Source organism: Arachis duranensis, chromosome 3 (genome assembly GCF_000817695.3).
Source record: "Arachis duranensis cultivar V14167 chromosome 3, aradu.V14167.gnm2.J7QH, whole genome shotgun sequence".
Classification (NCBI taxonomy): Eukaryota; Viridiplantae; Streptophyta; class Magnoliopsida; order Fabales; family Fabaceae; genus Arachis; species Arachis duranensis.
The window spans coordinates 49416725-49419683 of NC_029774.3; positions in this window are offsets into that span (position 1 = coordinate 49416725).

Here is a 2959-nt window from a genome sequence, read left to right on the forward strand (position 1 = left end):
TGTACCATGTTGATGGCGCCATTGATGATCACAATTTCGTGCACCAAGTTTTTGGTGCCGTTGCCGGGGATTGTTGAGTTTGGACAACTGACGGTTCATCTTATTGCTTAGATTAGGTATTTTTCTTCAGAGTTCTTAAGAATGAATTCTAGTGTTTCAAGGTGATGTTCTTATCATCACAAAAGCTGATTGATTTTCATCAATTTAGCTCTTGAATGCAATGTCCTACTGAAGCTTGGTTAGCCATGTCTAATTCCTTTAGACTAACATTGCATGATTCCTGGAATTCTCATTAAGAATTTTGATATCTTTATTTTCTTTTCCACTTAATTTTCGAAAAAAACCAAAAATATTTCTTGTTTGAGTCTAGTGTCTCATGTTAAGTTTGGTGTCAATTGCATGTTTCTGTTCTTCTTGCATTCATTCATGTGTCTTAAGTGATCTTCAAGATGTTCTTGATGATTTTCTTACTTTGATCTTTGAATTCTCTTGACTTGAGTGTTTTGTTATATGCATTCTCATTTTGTTAAGTGTCAGTAGTATACAAACTGCTAATTTTGGTGTCTTGCATGCATTGTGTATTTAAGTTTAGTTGCATTCTGATTATTCCTCATTATAAAAAAATCCAAAAAAATTTTTAATTTGTGTCTTTTCAACTCAATTATACAGGGAATTGAAGATTCAGAACATACAGAAGAGGAATTATACAGAAAAAGGCTGGGAGTTCAAAATGCCCAGTGAGGAAGGCAAACTGGCGTTTAAACGCCAGCCAGGGTGCCTGGCTGGGCATTTAACGCCCAAAAGGGTAGTGTTTTGGGCGTTTAACGCCAGGATGGCACAAGAGGGAAGATTCTGTTTTCAATTCAAATTTATTTTCAAGTTTTCAAAATTTTTCAAAATCAAATCTTTTTCAAATCAAATCTTTTCAATCAAATCTTTTTCAAAATCAATTTCTTCCCATTTTCAAAAATACTTGCTATCAATCAATGATTTGATTCAACATTTCAAGTATGTTGCCTTTTCTATTGAGAAAGGTTTAATGTTTGAATCATATCTTTTCACGTTAGCCAAGTCATTAATTTTTAAAATCAAATCTTTTTAAAATGTTTTTCAAATCATATCTTCTCAATCATATCTTTTTAAAACTATATCTTTTCAATCATATATTTTTAATCACATCTTTTTCAAAATAGTTTTCAATCAAATCTTTTTAATTTCTAATTTCAAAATCTTTTTTAAAAATCACTTTATTTTTTTAACTTAGTTTTCGAAAATCAAATACTATTTTTCAAAATGTTTTTAAAATCTTTTACTTAATTTTCGAAAATCTCTTCCCCTCTTCTCACATCCTTTTATTTATGGACTAACACTCCTCCTCAATGTATAATTCAAACTCCATCTTTCATTGATAAGTTTGAATTTTCTACTTCTTCCTTCTATTTTTGTTTTCCTCTGACACCTCAAGGAATCTCTATACTGTGACATATAGGATTCCATATTTTCTTGTTCTCTTCTCTTTCATATGAGCAGGAGCAAAGACAAAAGCATTCTTGTTGAGGCTGACCTTAAACCTGAAAGGACCTTGAAGCGAAAGCTAAGAGAAGCTAAGGCACAACTCTACATACAGCTTGCCATGGAAAGGAGTAAGAAGGATTGGATGAAGACAGTAGGAAAGCAGAGAGACGGAAGGGACAAAGCATCTCCATACGCTTATCTGAAATTCTCACCAATGAATTACATAAGTATCTCTATCTTTATCTTTATGTTTTATTCATCATCCATACCCATTTGAGTTTGCCTGACTGAGATTTACAAGGTGACCATAGCTTGCTTCATACCAACAATCTCCGTGGGATCGACCCTTACTCACGTAAGGTTTATTACTTGGACGACCCAGTGCACTTGCTGGTTAGTTGTGCGAAGTTGTGATAAGGAGTTGAGATTACAATTGTGCATACCATGTTGATGGCGCCATTGATGATCACAATTTCGTGCACCAAGTTTTTGACTCCACTGAAGTATGACATGTTTCAGGAAAGTCCAACGCTTTTGACTCCACTGAAGTGATGAACGACTTTACTGAGAAACTTTCATCATCGGAGCAACTCCAAATGAGCTTATCTTCTGTACCTGCATTTAAACAAACTTTTTATAATAATACTAGTAATTTCTCACAGTGTTTACACTCCCACTCAAAAAAGCGTCTCTTCCATCTCAGGTTCTAGACCCACCTAAAGCCATCCTAAAAACTACAGTTAGCAATAGTTTCTGCTTGTTGGGCAGAAATCAAATAAAGCCTTAGGAATTTTTCTATGAGCCTCAAATCACCCAACCACTTATCATCCCAGAATTTTGATTTTTCACCATTTCCAACACACATTCTAAGGCCCGTTGAGCTTAATTCTTTACACAATTGGTTACTTCTAACTCCATTTATGATATCATTCCATGGTCCACTAGACTTAGGTACATTATGCTCATTGACTGGTTCATGTAAAGATTACACGAAGATACGATTTTCTTCTACATTGGTTTATCCTCTGTTGAGTATCTCCACCACCATTTAAACAACAAAGTAGCATTTTTAATAGTGATATCTCCCACTCCAAGCCCTCCATGCTCCTTTGGCTTCTGTATAGTGTCCCATGCTACAGTTGGTAACTTTGTTCGCCCTTCTTTTGTACCCCAAAAAAATTTTGATTGCAGGGAGATGATCTTCTTAGCCACCACACAATTTGAATTTTTTTTAGTATTGTTCTTATGTAACCTTGTTTGTCTGCTTTGTATAATTCGTCTTTTTCATATATCTTCAAGGTCTTCACACAAAATGAGTTATAGTTTGGACGACAAAAAAATATGAAATGTGAGTACCTGCACAAAATACTCTGATGTTTATGTTAGTATTGTGAAGTATTTTTTAAGCTCAAGAGAATGGATTTTGAACATATCTTTTACCTTT